This window comes from Dipodomys ordii, unplaced genomic scaffold (genome assembly GCF_000151885.1).
Source record: "Dipodomys ordii isolate 6190 unplaced genomic scaffold, Dord_2.0 Scaffold24, whole genome shotgun sequence".
Taxonomy (NCBI): domain Eukaryota; kingdom Metazoa; phylum Chordata; class Mammalia; order Rodentia; family Heteromyidae; genus Dipodomys; species Dipodomys ordii.
This window is the reverse complement of record NW_012267240.1, coordinates 9,535,806-9,555,497: the sequence shown is the minus strand read 5'-3', so window position 1 is coordinate 9,555,497 and position 19,692 is coordinate 9,535,806.

Here is a 19,692-nt window from a genome sequence, read left to right as displayed (position 1 = left end):
TTATAAATATGTTAGAAACAATAGCAAGAAAGTAAAAAAACATTTGAATACTTATCTTGGGGTTCATTCTCATCTTGGGGGTCCATTCTCATCTCTGAATTTATTTATTTGGTGTGTTCTCTTCTTTTTCTAATAAGATTTGCTAAGGGTCTGTCAATTTTGTTAATCTTTTCGAAGAACCAACTCTTTGTTTTGTTGATTGTTTCTATGGTTTTTTATTCTAATTCATTTAATTCTGATTTAATTTTAATTATTTCTTTCCATCTACTTGATTGGGGTTTATCTTGCTGCTCTTTTTCAAGGAGGTTCAGATGTCTCATTAAATTGTTGGATTCAGATCTCTCCAATTTGTTGATGTAGACCTCAGAGCTATAAACTTGCCTCTGAGTACCGCCTTAGCTGTGTCCCAGAGGAGCTGGTAATTTGTGTGCTCATTTTTGTTGAATATCATGAACATTTGAATTTTGTTCCTAATCTCTTACATGACCCACTGGTGATTCAACAGTGTGTTGTTCAGCCTCCATGTGTTACAGGACTTTCTTTGGTGGCTTTTGGTGTTGAGTTCTAATTTTATTCCCTTTTGATCTGAGAGAATGCAAAGTATAACTTCAATGTTTCTGAATTTGGACAGGTTTGCTTTGTGACCTAAAATGTGGTCTATTTTGGAAAATGTTCCATGTGCTGCTGAGAAAAACGTGTATTCTGAAGCATGCTGGGTGAAATATTGGGTAGATGTCTGTTTAATCTAGTTGATCTATGCAGTTGTTTAGATCTGCAGTTTCTCTGTTGAGTTTTTGCTGAGTTGATCTATCTAGTGGGGAGAGTGGTGTGTTAAAGTTCCCAACAATTGATGACTTTGAGTCTGTGTGAGATTTGAGAGAAAGTAGTGTTTCTTGGATAAATTGGGTGCTCTGTTGTTTGACGAATAGAGATTTAGAATTGTAATATCCTCCTGAAGGAGAGATCCCTTAATTAGTATGTAGTGACCTTTTTTTTTTTATCTCTTTTCACTAATTTTAATTTGAAGTCTATTTTATCTGGGATTTCGACTCCCGCCTGTTTATGGGGCCATTGTTTGGTAGATTTTGTTCCAGCCTTTCTCTTTCAAAATGTGTTTGTTTTTATGGGCAAGGTGTGATTCCTAAAGGCAGTAGATAGAAGGATCTTGCTTTTCAATCCAACTAAATAGTCTATGTCACTTAATTGGAGAGTTAAGTCCGGTTGTTGAGAGATAGGACTGAGAGGTATTTGGGTGTTCCTGCCATTTTATCCACCTTCTTGGGAGTTGCAGCAACTGGGTTCTTCCTATGGCTCTTGGATTCTCAGTTTGGGTGTGGTTTCTTGGCCTTTTTTGTGGTCTTGTTGGTTTTCAATGGTTAGGACATCTTTAAATATCTTTTGTAGGGCTGGTTTGGTGGAGATATATTGTTTCAGTTTTTCTTTGGTATGGAAGGTTTTTATTGGACCTTCGGTTATGAAGGAGAGTTTAGCTGGGTACAGTATTCTTGGTTGATAGTTGTTTGTCTTTAGGGCATGGCATACATCATTCCAGGCTCTTCTTGCTTTAATTGTCTCTGCTGAGAAATTGGAGGTGATTCGGATTGGTTTTCCTTTATAGGTGATTGATCTTTTCTCCTTGACAGTTTTAAGGATCTTTTCCTTGGTCTGAATTGATCCTGTGTGGAATATAATTTGATGGTGGGATGTCCTGTTCTGGTCTGGTCTATTTGGGGTTCTAAAAGCGTCTTGTTTCTGAATAAGTCTATCTCTTTGCATGTTTGGGAAGTTCTCTGCTAGGATCCTGTTAAACAAATTTCCTAGACCATTAACTTCTGTTTCTAGGTGCTCCTCTATACCCACTATCCTCAGATTAGGCCTTCTGATGGTGTCTTGTAAATGTTGAATAGATCTACCATATTTCTTGGATTTGTCTTGGATAGTTATATGTTCTTTCTCTATAATATCTAGGCTGTCTTCAATCCCTGAGATTTGATCTTCTGCATGGTCTAACCTGCTGTCAAGACTCTCTACTTTGTTTTTTATCTTGTTTCCTTCTAATTGGTCAGCTTTGATGGCTTCAAATTCTTTGTGGGAGCCTTGTTTTAGATCTTGTATGAACTTATTTCCTTAATTTGGTGTTCAATATTTATTCTCAAATCACTTAGTTGATTAGTTATGGTTTCCTTGGATTCCCATTCCTTCTGTTGGGCTCCATTCAGCATTCCCTTTGTGGTCTCTCTGATTTCTTTCAGCTGTCTGTTTATGGATTCCATGAATGCCTCTATTGATCTCTGTCTATTCTCATCCTGCTCTCGCAATTCCTATATTACTCTTTGATTAGCTTCCTCACGTTCATGTAATTCCTGTAGTTCTTTTTGACTGTTCTGAGCCTGCTCACACCATTCCTGACTTTCTCTTTGTCTGTTCTCAGCCAGCTCACGCAATTCCTGTCTGTCTGACTATTCTTAGCCTGCTTGTGCAATTCCTTTATTTCTCTTTGAATGTTCTCAACCTGCTCACGCAATTCCTGTATCAATCTTTGAGTAGCTTCCTCACATTCATGAGCTTCCTGTATTAATCTTTGGTTTGCCTCCTTTCTCTCCTATCACGCTTAACTGAGTCCTTTGCAGGTTTTCAAACTTTTCATTCACTGTGTTTATCAGTAGTGTTTGTGGAGCTGTTTGGGAACTCTCCTCTGGATTGTTCATTATCTGTTCTTTCACCTGATTATCATGAGTGGGAGTGGAGATATCCGGACTTGCGTTTTTTCTTGTGTTTTTCTGGCTTGTTCTGCCCATTTGGTATGAGAGTAACACCAATTTTGTGCTAGAACACTATTTTAAGGCAAGCATCAACCAAAGTCCTGTAATTGCACAGTCAAAAGTCTGCAGATACAATCTAGTTCAACAGATAGTCTATTCAGCATCAAACAACTATGGATGAATGGGCTAAGAACAGCAAAGAAGAATTTGGCAAACCAGAAATTATTAGGTTTAGAGAGAAATGTGGGGAAAAATAGGGTTAGAGGGATGTGGAAAGGTAAAAGGAGAGTGAAATTAACCAAGTCTTAATCTCAAAGAAGGAAGTGGATTGGACAGAATGATAGGAGAAAAAGAAGAAAAAAAGAAAAAAAAGACAAGAAAAAAAATGGAAAAACAAAAATTTAAATTTAAACAGTGAAACATTTACAAATAATGCAAATAAAAAAAGTAATATTGAGAGAAGAACAGGGATAGGATGAGAGGAGGGGAGGGATAGAATGGTGACATGGAAAACTAAAAAATAAAAATACTTAAAATATTGTATTGGTATAAAGAAATAATACTGGTATTAAGTAATTTAAACCAAAGAGGTTTTGAATTGAGTAATAAATTTCTGGATTAAGTGTGTACACAATGGAAGATAAGGTCTAATAATTGATGATGGGTACATTTGAAGATGAGCAGAACAGCAATTAAGTCATGCAAAAAAGAACGAAAGAAGAAAAAGTAAAAAAGAGAGAGAAAAAGGACCAAAGGGTCAGTAGAGATTATTGTTTAAAAAAGCACATACACACATAAACACCTAAAATAAAAATAAGAGGAAGAAGAAAAAAAGATTTTAATAGAAAACAATTTTTTTTTTGTCGGTCATGGGGCTTAAACTCTGGGCCTGGGCGCTGTCCCTCAGCTCAAGGCGAGCGCTCTACCACTTGAGCTACAGCGCCACTTCCAGTTTTCTGGTGGTTTATTGGAGATTGGAGTCTCACGGTCTCTCCTGCCCGGGCTGGCTTTGAACTGCGATCCTCAGATCTCAGCCTCCTGAGTAGCTAGGATTACAGGCCTGAGCCACCAGCGCCTGGCAGAAAGCAATTTTTTAAAAAATTAAAAATTAAAAAAATGCAAAAGAAAGAGTTCTTTGATTTTTTTGCGGTGGGGGAGGGAAGGAGGTGGGGTGGATGGGAAGATCCTGTATCTCCCTTGTGTCCATAACCAGTCTCTTGATGGAGTCTCTGGTTTGCTTGTGGTGTTTGGTTTTCCTGTGGCTTGATTGGTTTCTTAAGTCAGTGTGTTTGGGCAGGCAGAAAAATGCTCTGCTTTACCCAGTATTTTGTGATCCTCCTCCCAGGCTAGTTCAGTGGGAGGCCGATCTTCTTTGAGTATCACAAAAGAGGGAGATGCCTGTGTCCTCTAGTTTGGAGATGCTGTGATGAGGCTAGGCTCTGGGTAGAGTTGAGGCCTTTCAGCAAACAGTAGCTTTTCCCTGAGGGGCTAGCTTCTGAGACACTCACAGAGCCCAGCTTGGAGCCATTCTCAGGGTTTATGTTTACTGAATTTCAATTGATTGTCTAGGCTGCTGTAGGGAGGGGCAGCCTCTGGTTTTGTGTACCCAGTGAAGAAAGCCAGTCCTCTGGGGGCAGAGCTTCTCTTCCTGGGCGGGGTGACTTTCCCCTGGGTGGAGTTGAACCTGGCAGGTCAGGGCAGGTTCCTATAACCTGCTAAATGACTCTTTATTTTTTCTTCCAAGGCCTGTGTTGGAGCTAGCAGCTCAGCTGGGCCTTTGTCAGTATCAAAGATGAAGATCTCTTGTGGTTGGGGGGGGGGAGAGGGGTGGCCTTCTGTTCTCTGCTCCCTAAGAAGGAGTGAGGATGTTAGGGTTCTACTCACCCCGGAGTGTTGGTTCCTGGGTCGTCTCTGGTCTGCGATCTGCAGGATGAAGATATCTGATCCTTGTCAATTCTTGCTGGTGTTGAGTAGAATCTGCTTGTCCGCTGCGTCTGGTGCCTTTGTCCCGGACTCTCTGTGTTGTAGGTATGGTGGCTATGGCTGCCTTTACAGCTGCAGCCGGGCTGCCGGCAAATGCCGGCAGATCTGTCTCCTTGCCTGGATTTTCCCTCTCTGGCTGTGATGGCACACTTGATGTGATTCTCTTGCCTAGGACTGTTCACTGTAACACTACAACTGCTTTCTAAGCGAGAGCTTGTTTAGCCTCCAGCTTCTCCTCCGCTATCTTCCCGGAACCTTCCATTCTTGTCTTGACCCTGTTAGAACCTCATGTCCTGGCTTTCCCCTTCATGGTTTTATCTTCCCAGTTGAACTGGGCTGTGGCTTTCCAAAGAACCATCAATTTTGTTTGTATTATCCATCTCACTCACTGTAGGTAATGAAATTGGATGAAATCATGAGCAGCTCTTCCTGATTCTCTATGCTTAGGTGTGGCAGAAAGGGAGGCAGGATGTATTGTTGGGAGTGCGGGGAGGAAGTGCTTGGCCCTTTTACTCTCAGCTATCCTCTTTTTTTGCTTCCTTTTTTTTTTTTTTAGCTTCTTCTCCTGTGACTGGAAAGTCAGGCCTCTTTGTCTTGGGTTCTGACAGGCAGGGATTGAATCTTACTTAAATTTGTCGCTCAAGAAATCTACCATTGTGCTTCCTAGTCAGTAAATATTTATTGAGTGAGGGAGTTAGAATTAGAACCCCCTTGCACCCTTACCAAGCAAGGTGACATTGTTTAGTGACAGTCTCTGTCTAGTTACTCTGTGAGGCTTGTAGGTTGGCGTTGACAACTGTCAAATGCTTAGTCAGAGGTGTCTTTGATTTAATCCCCCAGGATTTATCCCTTGAGGAAAGGGAATCCAATGAGACATCCTGGAAAAATGTTGGAGTTGATTTTTTAACAGATTTATGGCATCCTTCTCTATGCTGTTTGTGTTCTTTCTGCCCAGAGAGTACAGCCACGGTATGACCAAGGCACTAGGGCTTCTGGATGAAAAGAATGCAATGTCCTTTATGGGAGGTCAGCTCTTGCTTTAGCTGGCCTATTCCTTCTCAAAGGTCCTGAATGAGGAGCCCTGGGACAGACCTGACTGGAGAAGCCTGCGTTGCTACACACCAGCACCATTTTCTCAAGATTCATTTCTATTGGAGATTGCCTCACAATTAGCCTCCCTTCTGGCCATTTGATCCAAATGGGTTCTAAATGCCAGCCTCTTGCTCACAGGGTTTGCCATGGATCTTTTGACCCAGCTTTAAGTCAGTTCTGCTTTCCAATAGTCCCCATCTTCTGTTTAACCCAGAAAAGTCTCAGACATGCCAACATCCTGACTGAGCCCTCCATGAAGAGGTACAGGGCTTGGGCAAGCAAGCCCACCTGTAACTCAATATTTGTGGTAGTGGGAGAACTATCCTCTGAGACAACATCTATGAAGTCCCTTTGATGGACCAGACTTCAACTTTTGTCATTCATTTTTTCCTCCAAGCAACAGTCTGAGCTAAGTGGGCATGGAAGGGCTCTGGACTGGCGTTATGAGTCTCCACTGTATAAGCTCCCATTCCAGGGAACTTATTGACATGGGTGCCAGGAAGCTCTGAGCACTATTAGGGGCTCAGCTGTAGACAACCCCTCACTCAGGGTATGTGTTTCCCAGAGTCTGGTCATGGTCGGAAATACAGGCCCACAGGGGGACAAGTGTGAGGATAGACTGAGGCTTTGTCCACAAGCATGCAATCTGACTTCTCCCTGGTGTGAGTGCCTAGTGTTTGGGGGGGCAAAGGCCACCCAAGAAGCCATGGGCTGTATATGAGTGCCACAGTGGGCCCTCAGCCCATTGTGGAGGACATCTGTTAATGCATTCTTTCTGGCAAGCCCTCCCTTGAAGGGAGAGCCATGCTTTGAATCAAGGGCTCATCCACAGGAGCCTTTATAATTAAATTGTAGAATTCTCCATATTTCATACTATCCTGCAGAGCAGCAAAACGTAATCAAGAGTACACTGCAAGGTGAGTGACATGCAATTACCATGCACAGAAAAGAACTAACTCCAGAGGGAGGGCCACCAAAGAAATTTTTTTATAAAAAGCCTAAAAATAGACAGACACAGGTGGCTCATTATCATCTTAATTACTCAGGAGGCAGAGTTTGAGAGGATTGCTATCAGAGTCCTACCCAGGCAGAAAGTTCACAAGACCCCATCTCAACGAATATAAAGCTGAACATGGTGGTACATGCTTGTTATCAGAGGACATGTAAGTGGGATTGCAGTCTAGTCTGGCTAAGGCAAGAAGTAAGACCTTATCTCAGAAACAACTAGAGAAGCCTATGGCTCATGCTGTAATCCTAGCTACTCAGGAGGCTTGAGATCTGAGAATCAATGTTTGAAGCCAACCCTAGTAGGAAAGTCCATGGGCTTTCATTAATAACCACAAAAAGCTGGAAAGGGAGCAGTGGCTTAAGTGATAGAGTGCTAGCCTTGAGCACAATACCTTAGGGACAGCACCCATGCCCAGAGTTCACTCCCTAGGACTAGCTAAAAATAAATTAAAAAATTAAAAATTAATTAATTAATTAAATAGAGCAGAAAGGCATGAGGCATGGCTCAAGCTATAGAGTTCTTTTTTTTTTTCAGGTAAGGGGTAGGTTTATGCATTGTTCTGGCTGGCACTAGGCATGTTGGCCCTCCACGCGGCTGGGAAAAGCCTGGGAATGACCTGGGAAAAAGCTGGGAAAAAGCTAGAAAAGAACTAGAAAAAGAGAGCATCTGGGCCTGGGCTAGGCCTTATCTAGGGTATGGGCAGAGAAAGGTGTGGTCACATCAAATTCAGATGTGACCTCAGCAGATGCAGATGTGACCTCTTCCAGGTGTGCCAGTTGCCTAGGTAACTGGGTGGAGACTTTGCTGCGAGGAAGGTGGAGTCAGTTAGCCATGCAGGAGCGGACCTTACATTCCAGCCTTTTAATAATCATGAAATAGGGTGCAGATTCTCTCTGGCTACTTCCTGCTGACAAGGGGAGATGACAATAAGGGTAAAAGGCTGGAATTTGGTCCCCTCCTAGAGAAGGCAGCGAGCAACAGCTGTCCCTTGGTGGGAGTCCTTAGATGAAGTCTGGAGAAGTCTCATGAGGCACTGAGGGGCTGAAAAATGCTTGAGAGCAAATAAATGGCAAGAGGAAAGACTTGGGGCTTAATATGTTGGTAGAAATGTCCCTAGCTACTTCTGACATCTGGCAACTAAGTAGAGAAGTCAGATGACAAAGACAAGAATATAAATTCCTGTTGTTAATAGGTAGACAGGTATAGACATTGGATGGACAGGCTTCTTACTTCTACTGACCTCCCGGCTCTGGTTAATTTTGAAAGGGCAGGCACAAAGTAGCTGATGTGACATCATCTTCTCTTATTCCTCTCCATGTTCTCTTGTTCCCCAGACTGGCTGAGTATAGGTGCTTGTTGCTGGGATGGCTTGTCCCAGTTGGTATTCAAGGAGGTTTGAACTCAAGGCCTAGGCACTATCCTTGAGCACTTCTGCTCCAGGCTAGTGCTCTATGATGTTGAGTTACAGTACCACTTCCAGTGTTTGGCTGGTTAGAGATATGAGTCTTGAGCCATGCTTCCAGCCTGGCTCTTTGAAGGTTAGTTGGGAAATCGAGTCTTAGGGATTTTTCGGCCCGGGCTGGCTTTGAACTGCAATCTTTGCCACAAAAGCCCTTTATTATTTCCAACAACAAGGAGATCAAGTAGAATAAGTAGAGTTTACCTGGTTCTTATCAAGAATTGACCAACAAATATTCTACAATGATAAAACTTGTTAAATGTGGTAAGAATTTTAGCACAGATATGCCCAGTATTTTAGAACCACGTAGTCAGTAGTACGATTCACAACACAAGACAAAAACGGCAAAACTCAAAACCTAAAATTTAGACAATAATGTTTAGAAATATTTGCTAACAAAACACATCAGATGGTTGGGCCTCAGTTACCAGGGCCTGTGAAAAGAGCAACTTGTTAGTAAGGCACCTTAGAATAGATGGATGGAGTAGTAAACTTAGTGGAAGGTTAAGGGTCAGATGGAGCCAGACCCTCAACCCACCATGTGGCCAAGATGGCGAATTCAAGATGGCGAATTTCTGAAAAAATGCAAAGAAACCCTGAACAAATAGATCAAGCCTACATTGGCTAGCCTTTGAGAGGGAACCTAGAGGGGGGTCCCCGGACCCAGCCTGCATCGCACTCTTCAGGGCACAAGCCAAAATGTAGAAAAGAGAAAGGGAGAGATAGGACATGAATAGCAGAGAGAGAGCAAAGAGAGCCTGAAAATAAACAGACTTCTGACCATTTACCATCGCAGTGGCAAAAACTGTCTACATCTGAGAATGGCATAAAAATTAGGTGCTCTGGCTTTCCAGGGAGCGCAGGAGGCATTTCAAAGGGGTTTCACCGCTCGGGCATGATTTGTAGCACCCCATTAAATATGTAGGAGAGTCAGTCTGGTGAGTGAAGGAGAGCTGACCAGGCAGAAGCGGTGTCCCAACTTCTCACAGAGCCCTCTAGAGGAAAATGGCCAAGCCCCAAAACCAAGCATCCTCGGCTTCAGAGGTGACCAGCCTTTCAGCTAAAGGCCCTAGGAGCTCTCTGGCATGGCGCCACATCTGGACAGAGATTGAGCAACAGAGAACCATAGAGAGTAGTTTCACTCACCAGAGTAGAGAAGTGGTGTGGATGTGGATGTGAAGGCCAGCAATGGTCTTCACATGTGTCCACAGCAGACAGACGGGTTCGCAAAAGGCGGTCAGAACTCTGGGTATTCCTTAGAGCAAAAAGGGAAAAACAAAAAAAGAAAAAAAGAGAAAAAAAAAAGGAGAGGAATCCCAACTATCCTGACTTTAAGCCCTTCCCAGGTTTCAGCACAATTTTTGTTAGGTTTTTAAAAAGAGGTGGCCGAGTAAGAATAGCACCACGCACACATGGTATTCAGGTAAGGATAGGTTTATTCGTTGTTCTGGCTGGCACCAGGCCATGTTGGCCCTCCACGCGGCTGGGAAAGGCCTAGGAATGAGCTGGGAAAGAGGTGGGAAACAGCTGGGAAAGAGCTAGAAAAGAGCTAGAAAAAGAGCTCTAGAGTTCTCATTTAGCAATTATGACTTCAAACCTTGGTACAACCAAAGATGAACAGTCTAAAAGTACAATTGGGCCTGATGGTACACATTTGTAATTCCACCAATAAAGGAGATGGAAACAGAGCCATCGCAGTCTGATGCAGGCCCCACGTCAAATATGTAAGACTCTATTTGAAAAATAACTAGCCAAAAAAGGCTGGAGATGTGGTTCCAGTGGTAGAGATTTGGCCTAGCAAGCTCACTTCAAACCACAGTGCCACCACCACCACCAAAAGTCGAAAAAATACACAAAAGGAAATGCACATTACTTTTGGCTCACGTGGCTAATGTGATCAAACTAATTTTAAAATATCAAAGAATACTATTAACACAGGAGTAAGGATTGCTTTTAATCTCTGGGGATAGTGGATAGAGGAGTTCATTTAGATGCAGTAGTGTCAGCAACACTTATCCTAATTCTTACCAGGTTCACACAAGTGAAAATACTGCAAGTAAGTCCATAAATTAGAAGGCTAGGTGACAGCATCATGTAATCTCTGATGCAGGTAACTGGACTAAGTAGTCTTCCATGCTTCCTTTATTCAGCAGGAAGATAAAGCTATTGACTAGTAGTAGAGTTTTGTATGAGAGCATGTTAAAGTTTCAAGGATACCTACCTACAAGGCTAGAAATAAAAACAAAAACAAAACTACCTTTCCAAAAAACATAGAAAAAAGCAACAAAATTAAAAAAGACAAAAACAAACAAAAAAAAACCCTACCTCTATTCAGAAGACCAGAAAGAAAATAGGTAGAATCCAGCAAGTAAAAGTAGACAAAAGTTAGAACAAAGAGGTTGTATCCAAGGAAGCAGAATGAATGCCAGAAATACAGGTGTGTGCAGAGAAATTGCATGATAGGATTTCCTTACATCACAAATAGATACCATTCAATATAAAATGTAAAAAACAACAACAAAAAAACTTAGACCAATAATCTGTTTTTTAAAATAAGAACAAAAATCTCTCCATACTCTTTGCAAGTAAAAGTTTAAGAACTTTTTCTTCACCTGGTTCATTTGAGCCAAACTCTCACAATTAGGGCCATAGTGTATTGTATACCTAGTATACCTAATACAATACAACAAGAACTCACAGATGGCTTGAGCCAACAAATGTCACCCAAGTAAGGCTTCAGTTGTCTCCAAGGTTCTCTTAAGTATCATCCTGCCTTGTCCTGAGACAATGACAAGGTTTATATTGCTCCCAAAGTCCTAGAGGAATCCCTCCTGATCCTGAAAACTCACCACTTAGGGGCTGGGAAGGTGGCTCAGTGGTAGAGTGCTTGCCTTGCATGCATGAGGCCCTGGGTTTGATTCCTCAGCACCACATAAGCAGAAAAGGCCAGAAGTGGCGCTGTGGCTCAAGTGGTAGAACACTAGCCTTGAGTTGAAGAGCTGAGGGACAGTGCCCAGGCTCAGAGTTCAGGCCCCACAACCGACAAAAAACAAAACAAACAAACAAAAATAACTCACCCAGGGCTCAGAAAAGCACTTCAGTTCTGGATCATGCTGACTTTGACACAGGTCTTTAGTTCAGGAAAGCCATTCTGGAACCTGTTCGGAAGCCAGATTCTTTCTTGGAGAATCTAAGAGCTGATGTGGCTAAAACCTGATTCTGTATTTTGCTGTCCCTCGTGACATTTTCCTTGTCAATCCATCCTGTCAAGACCTGTCTTCTTATAAAGGCTGGTAGTCAGTGGCTCAGGGCATCAATGTGTTGATGGACTGTGTTGACAATATAAAAACAACACAAAACCTATTTGGGTAAAAGAAAACCCATGAAATACAGGCATTCTTATCCCTTTGCTTTCTCTAAAAAAAAATGGTAAGACCAGAAGGAGAAGTCTAGAATCATTCAGAGTCCTTTTCTTAACTAGCTATGAACAGACTGGTCTATGCCTAGGCAGACCTGAGAAAAAGAGAACTTTTTCCTTTGCTTTCCAAAAATATTGTCCTTTGACTTTCCATTCTGACTCACAACAGGCCATTGTAATTGAAAATTTTAGCTATACCTATAATCCTAGCTACTAAGGAGGCTAAGATCTAAGGATGGTGATTCAAAGCCAGCCCAGCCAAAGTCCATGAGACACTTATCCCTAGTTCACAATTTAAAAAAAAAGCCAATAGTGGAGCTGTGGCTCAAGTGATAGAGCACTAGCCTTGAGCCAAAGAACTCAGGAACAGTGTCCAGGTCCTGAGTTCAAGCTGTAGGACAGACAGACAGACAGACGGATAGATACACACACATACACACACATTAAATTTTTATCATGCATGGAGATTTTTAATTTATTATCCAATTAAGGCATCCAAAAAAATAACACTCATACCCCAATCTCAGAAACAACCTTTTGACCTCTGCTAGCTATTTCTTCTGGTAAGTAGCTATCTAATTGAAATACTTTTTTTTTTTCAGTTATAGACATTGCTATCTCTCTCACATGAACCTTAGGAACTCCCATGAGATCACTCAGTCTTCGGTGTCTCCTTTCTTCCATCCCCCCAATATATGCACAATTTCAAATAAAAATCATTGATAATTCTAACAGGGTTTTTGTTTGAGTATTTTAGGAAGTACTGGGATTTGAACTCAGATACCTACACTTGCTAGGCAGGTACTCTACTACCTCTTGAACCACCCATCCCAGGTTTTCTTTTTCAGTTAGAGTGCTTTTGTGTAGGGTTGGCCTTAGACTGAATCCTCCTATCTATGCCTCCCATGTAGCAGTGATTACAAGTTTGTACCATCACTTCTGATTTATTTGGTGAAATGGGTGTCTCACTAACTTTTTTCCTGTGACTAGCCTGAAACTATAGTCCTCCTATTCTTTGCCTCAGAAATAGCTGAAGGTTATAGATGGGAGCCACATACTTGGCCCAATATTATAGTTTTGTGTTGAACATAATCTTGTTCTATTTTTTTCTTCTTCATGAGATTTTGTTTTCTTTGGAGTTGGTGTTTTTCTTTTTATTTGGCAGATTTTAAAATATTACCATTATAAATTCTTCAACTTTTCACAAGTAACATTGTTACAAATATGGATATGTCAGAATCAATCCATCTTGTAACAACCAAAACATGCTAATAAAAACAAAGAAATTATTAGAAAATAGGCATGGGTCATTAATAATTCTAAAATTGATGATAATATTTCTATAAATTTTCGACTTTATTTTTCCAGGAGTCATATATCTGGGATCTTTCCACCTTTTTTACCCTTCTCTTCCTCCTGTCTTCCAGTCTGACATGGCCCATTGCAGACAGGCCATCCTGAGACCCTTATGCACTTACTCCTGTACTAGGCCCCTAAGTCCCATAGGTTTACTTCTTTTTAAAAATTTACATTCTTATTTTTCTTCATGATATTATCCAGTTGCTTTTAAGAAATAGCACCTGGGAATCAGCAAGTAACATTTCTAAGAGCTCAAATACCTTAAAAATGTGATTATATCACCTTTATACTTTTGATAGGGTAGCTGGCTACAGACACTAATTTTTCCCATTATTCTGATATAGTCTTCCATAGACTTCTTGCTTCCAGTATCTACTGTAGAAAGTGTAACATCCTTCAGATTCTTTAACTGCACCCAGTTCTCTTTAGCATATATTTGGGTCTGATTTATTTGTTTGGCCCTCATATACCTCTTTTTAAGTTTATTTTATTTTGAACTAGCATACATTACTAATACAAGGTTGTTTCTTTATGATAATTCCATACATTTTGGCTATTGTAAACAATGCTACAATAAGCATAGATTATGCAGGTGTCTTTCTGGCATATTGGTTTATATTCCTTTGGATTGTTGCTCAATAATGGTATGGTAAGGTCATAGGTAGGTCTATTTTTTTTTAGAAATATCCATACTGATTTCCGTAGTGGTTATTTTATGACGGATTCTTACCCCCACACCCTCATACCCCCCACCCCCGTGTCCAATTCTCACCAGCATTTGTTTTTACTTGATGGCTGTCATTCTGACTAGCAGGAGATAGATAATGATATTGACTATTTCTTCATGTATCTATTAGACATTTGCATTTCTTCTAAGAAATATATGATCAGCCAGTATTGCCTATTTATTAGCTAGATTGATTTGTTCTTTTTTATATTTGGAGCTATTTGTATATTCTGGATATTAAACCTTTATTTAGTGATTACTGACATTTTGTTTGAATTCTTCCTTTTTTGAGTTCATAATGCTAGGAATTATTTTGAACATTTTATGAGCCAAATCTTTGACATCTGTTTTCTTTTTCTGTATTATTATTTGGATGTGGGATTTTGAATTGTGAACCTTTCCAGAAGTTTTCTTCCTTGTTTTCTTCTTTCTGAAAGACATTGTTCAACATATTTTCTAACCTTTCTGATACTTCAATTTTTGTTTGATATTTTAATCTAGTCCACATATAATTGCTTGAAATTCTCAATTGCCATATGATCTTCTCATTGTTCTTTTTAAGGTAGAAGCAATGTCCTACCATAGTTCTATGAGGATATTAAATAAAAGTCTTAAAATCTTCAGCTTGCAGCACCGTCTCATTTTATTGAATTTTATTCCTTCCTGTGTCTATGTTGCCTCTTGTCGTTCATGACAAGTTTTCCTCAAATGTTTCTGGCTTCTTGGATGCCAATAGACTCTAAGAAGGTGGAAGGACATAGCTCCAGGAGCTTTATGATTCTCTTACAGACGAGGTCCAGCTGTTTCAGGAGAGTTTTCTCAAATGTCAGTATATGTAAATCTTTGCCTCACTCCATCTTTTTATATCTCAAGAGAAGAGCTCTCTAGATTATAGCCCTGGGGAATATGCCTACTTGCCTGTATTCTTGAAGCTGAGTCATGGGGAAGTGGTGGGTGTTGCAATATTTAGGATATAAGTTTTCAAATTTTTGTTTTACGATTTATATACAATAGAGCTCACTCTAGTTTTGTGAGTTTTCACAAATGCATAAAGTCACAAACTAGTACCATCACAATGCAGTAACCCAACAGTTGCATCATCACCCCAAATACTTGCATGCTTACCCTTTGTCTTAAAATTTCTTCTCTGAGCCCTCACCATTGTTCACTATTGTTCTCTTCTCCATAACTGTTTCTGTTGTCCAGGTTGTACAGATTGGAATCATTTGTTTTTTTTTTTTGTTTCTAGTTATTTCATTTGACATAGTGCACTTGTGATTTTCCCTCCTACTATTTCATTCTTTTTCATTTCTTGGCCCCTCCCTCCCTCCCTCCCTCCCTCTCTCCTTTCCTTCCTTCCTTCCTTCCTTCCTTCCCTCCTTTCTTCTTGACTACCTTCCTTCTTTACTTCCTTTCTTTTGTCCCTTCTTTCTTTCCCTTCTGCCTTTCTCTCTCTCTCTCCTTCCTTATCCTTCTCATCCTCTTCCTCCTCCTCACCTCCTCTTCCTCTCTCCCTCTTTTTTCCTTTTTGTATATAAGTATGGGCTCTCATTCAGCTTTTTCACTCAAGGCTAGTGTTCTAACACTTGATCCACATGTCCATTTCTATCTGGTTAATTGGAGATAGGAGTCACTCAGATATATTTGCCTGGGTGATTTGAAAGGTGATTCTCAGATCTAAGCATCCTGAATAGCTAGAATTATAGTCATAAGCACCAGTGCCTGGATCTATTCCATGTATTGGTGGTAGCTGCTGCTGCTGCTGCCTCTTCTTCTTCCTCTTCCTCTTCTTCTCCTCCTCCTCCTCCTCCTACTTCTTCCTCGTCGTCTCCTCCTTCTCCTCCTCCTCTTACTTCTCCTTCTCCATCATCATCGTCGTCGTTGTCGTTGTTGTCATCATTCTATTATGTGGATGTGTCACAGTTGTTCTTCCATTCCCCTGTTGAAGAACATATGGGTTAGTTCCAGTCTCTAGTGGCTATGAGTCATGCTGCTGTGAACATTTGCACGCAGACCTTTGTATGAAAATAAATTTTTATTTTGATTCTGTCCTCAGAAGAAGGATATCTAGAGCATTTGGTAAATGTATACATTTTTAAACTTGATAAGAAACAACTCATTTCTCAGAGTGGCTGTATCATTTTTACATCATTATTAACAATTATTCCAGTTCCAATTGCTACCAGTTAATATAGGAGAGTTCAACTTGCTACCAGTTCTAATCCTGAACTCATCAGGACTGGTTTTATCAGGATTCATTTTTTCCACTGTATTCTCTTTATCAAAATTCTTTTGATGTATTGCTTTGCTTTCCCCGATAAATTTCAGAACAGCTTGGTATCTATAGGAATTATTCTGAGATTTTGGTTAGGATTACTACAGTGAGACCAGGTCCCCAGAATAGGTCCTGGTTTTGGAGGACACAAGGGAAATGTCTCCTTGATAATCCTAGAAAACTTTCCAAAGACATCTTAACCTAGCATGCATTGATCCAGTGGGCTTTGACTTCTGCTTTGGTCAAGATGGAGTTAACAAAAGGTGGAGACATGGCTCAGTCATTAGAGTGCCAGCCAATGAGTGAAAGTGTCAGGTACTGGGTTTGAAACCCAGTCTCAGACCTTAAGAAATAAAAAAGAAAGAAAAAGAAAAGAAAAAGTAACAAGCACTGTACTTTTGTGGCAGAAACAACTAAACTATTAGAAATCATCTGTTAAACAATGTTTTCCATCAGCACCAAAGAAATACTGTAAGAAATATTAAAGATTGTTGTTCAGTTAAAATAAAAATACTGGGTGGAAATCAGGATGCATTTACAAGAATAAAAGGCCCTGGAAATGGTAACTTTGTGTGTGTGTGTGTGTGTGTGTGTGTGTGTGTGTGTGTGTATGTATTTAATTTAAATAAATGGAAAATATTCAAGTTTCTGCAAATTGACTGCAGCCTAAATAAAATCCAGTGTTTGTGGTGTTTAAAGCACATAGAAATAAAATGTATGACAATGATAGCCCAAACTCAGGAGATGTAAAATGGAAGCCAACTATAGACAAACTGTATCATGGAGCAATATCACTTAAAGTTCAAGACAGATTAGCGATGTATGGTATAATAAGTTAAAGATTAATATGAAAAACCCTAAAGTAGTTGCTAAAATAACAGTATCCAGCTTTGGCCACTTCTGCTAGCAAATAAGGACATAAAAATCACCATCATTCTTCACTGGCATCTCTTGCTTTTGCTGAATTTGAAGAAATAGCTTTAACTGAGAAGTCTAGGTAGGATGTTGTTGTGAGCTTATATCTCCAGTGGGGGCATCAGAGAACATGGCTGGTCTGGGAGTTCAGTTCAGGATTTACTTTTATTTTTTATTTCTTTTTTTTTTTTTTGCATAGTATTTCTGAAAATTCAAGTCAGAGCATTTTCTTCTAGATTTTCCAGTGGTTTTGTTAGCATTGAATCCAAGATATTAAGTCACTGCATACGTTCCTTAGTAGGATGGGGTGAGTTCTTGGATTTGAACTCAAGGCTTCTGTGCTTGCTAGGCAGGCACTATAATAGTTAAGCCATGCCCTCAGACCTTCATTCCTTTCTTCTTTTTCTTTTTAATAAACAATGTGAGCTTATTTGTTTTTTTTCTACTTTTAAGTCATTATACAAAGGAACTTTGAATTCTTAAAATACTTAGAGTAAATTCTGTGTCTTGTACGGGTCTTTAATAGACCTCTGAGATGCAAACCCTCTACTTGAATATATCTTCCCTGCCTGAGCCCCCAAAATGCCATGATTCTGTATTTCTCCATATGTATATAGATATAGATATAGATTAGATATAGATATGCACACACACATATGCACATACATAAGTATATACATACATATACACACAATACATATATATGCTCAGCAATGAATAGTTCATATCTTCTCATGATTTTAATCTAAACTGTGTAGCTGGAAAATTCAGATGTAATTATGGACGCACAGTTAAGAGTCTTTGTACATGTCTCCTTTTATCATTTAGAGCTTTCTGGAAGGAACTTGGGAATGCTTGTCTTATTTGCTATGGTCTTTGACACATAAATTTGAAGGTTAGTTCCAGAGAATGTTTTTGGATTTTGTTATCTTGGTTTTTTGGTAAGCAATTCAAATGAATATGTTCCTGCCCAAAGATGACTTTGGTGTACTGAGTAATGCCATGACAATATCTCAAGGTAAGCACCTTATGCTGTAAAAATCGACAGGTCTTGCTGTGCAGGTAAGAACCAGGAGTGGCTTGCTTAGTGCAGACTTGGCACCTTTGCCAGGGCTCCAGCTGTGTGGGCAGCCAGCAGCTCTTCCTGAGAACTCCCTCAGGTATTCCTGCAACTGTATCAAAGGAGTTTTTACTATGTGGCACTACATCCAATTAATTGAGAAGGCTGAATATACAGACATCGGAATTTTTGACTGCAGAAGTCTCTGGCCAGGGTTTCAGTTCTGACACATTAAATTCTGACTGCATCAGAGTGGGGGTAAAAAAAAAACAAACCCTGTGCTAAAAACAGTCAAGGAGCTCCCTCTTCCTATGTAGTACAATATTGTGAGGACTCCAGTTTTGCACAGTACTGCTTTTCTGACGCTGTTGGCCAAGGAACCTGTCTGCTCAATGATTTAGGCTGCAGCACTAACTTAATTACCTCAACCTGGCAAGTTCGTTGCAGGAAGAGATCAGCAGTGCTGCCTATTTGTTCACTGCGTCTTCCGTGATTGTTCTGTGTTGGAAAATAAAAGCAGTTCACTGTTTTCTCAATAAAGTCAAGGCTGAGCTGGGTGTGGCAGCACAATATACACCTGAAATCCCAGTACTCAAGAGGCTAAGGCAGGAGTTTGAAACCAACCTGGGTTACATAGGGAAACATAGTCTCAAAAAGAAATGCCAAGGCTAAATTTTCCTTTTTTTCTTCCTTCCCCGTCCTCCCACCTACATCTTCCTTTCTCCTTCTCTCTCTCACTTCTCCATTCTCCCTCTCCTCTCCCTCCCTCTCCTTTCTCTCTCACTCTCAATCACTTTCTCCCTCTCATTCACTTTCTCTCCCTACCCTCCCTTTGCTCAAGACAGGCACTCTACTACTTGAGCCACAGCTCTGCTTTGAGCTTACTGATAGTTAATTGGATGTAAGAGTCTCATAGACATTCCTGTCTGGGCTGATTTTGAACTGCAGCCCTCAGATCTTAGCCTTCTGAGTAGCTAGGAGTATTATCATAAGTCTCCAGTGCCTGGCAGCCAATGCATGTTTTCTGATTGTTGTTTTGTCAAGGAAAAAGCCCCAGCAGCTCATAACAGTGGTCATAAATGGTTCCCACCAGGTAAAGTTTGCACCAATCCCCTTGGCCCCTATATCCTGGGGAAAGTAGTGGAGTGAATAACTCACTAGCTGGTTTGTGTGTGTGGGTAGATAATTCCCTCCTATCTTCTTATTCAAGTTACCCCTGTAGACACATATATTTTAACTCTCCTTAATGCTGGCTGGGTTTGGGGTGGAAAAGGCTAAAAAAGAAAATTACTTTGAATAGTTTGCAACATGAACACAACTTAAGTATCACCCTGCCATTTCTGAATCTCAGAGGTGGGTGGAAGAAAAGCACAGGTGCATTGCCTACCAGAATATATAGTAATATATTTTTGGAAGGTTGTATAATGCAGTGCCCATTATCCCATAGGTTTCATGGGATAATTAGGGAGCAGTAAAGCAAATCAGCATACTAAACTGGTTGAATATGCTCACCTTCTAATTTTGTATAGAGGGTGATTACTGTTATTATTATTTATAGAGTGCAGTAAGTATACATAATGCTTTATAAACACAGAGGCAGATAAGAGTTCTGCCCAGAGGTGCCTAAGTTCTA